Source organism: Eimeria tenella, genomic scaffold (assembly GCF_000499545.2).
Source record: "Eimeria tenella Houghton genomic scaffold, Eth_scaff3434, whole genome shotgun sequence".
Taxonomy (NCBI): Eukaryota; Apicomplexa; class Conoidasida; order Eucoccidiorida; family Eimeriidae; genus Eimeria; species Eimeria tenella.
The window spans coordinates 1,293-1,644 of NW_013543206.1; positions in this window are offsets into that span (position 1 = coordinate 1,293).

A 352-nucleotide genomic window follows, 5' to 3' on the forward strand; every position below is an offset into this window, starting at 1 on the left:
GCCCTCCGTAGCCTCACTCTACGGGCCTCAGCCAAGCGGCCCGCCAGAGCTTTTGGACAAGCATCATCCAATCCTTCAGACTGTTGCTGCTGCTGCAGCTGCTGTTGCTTCTGCTGCCGCTTCTGCTGCTGCAGCTGCCGGCCATCCTGTTTCACGTTCGCCGCGTCTGCGTGGTTACTTGCAGCAACGATCCTTGCGCCATTGCTGCTGCTGCTGCAGCTGCTGCTGCTGCTGCTGCTTCCCCGTGAGCGTCCTTCAGCCTTTTGTGCCGACCCCGGGCCACGATCTCCCGCATCTGCGTGCTGCTGCTGGCGCCGCTGCCGCTGCTGCTCTCGCTGCTGCTGCTGCTGCT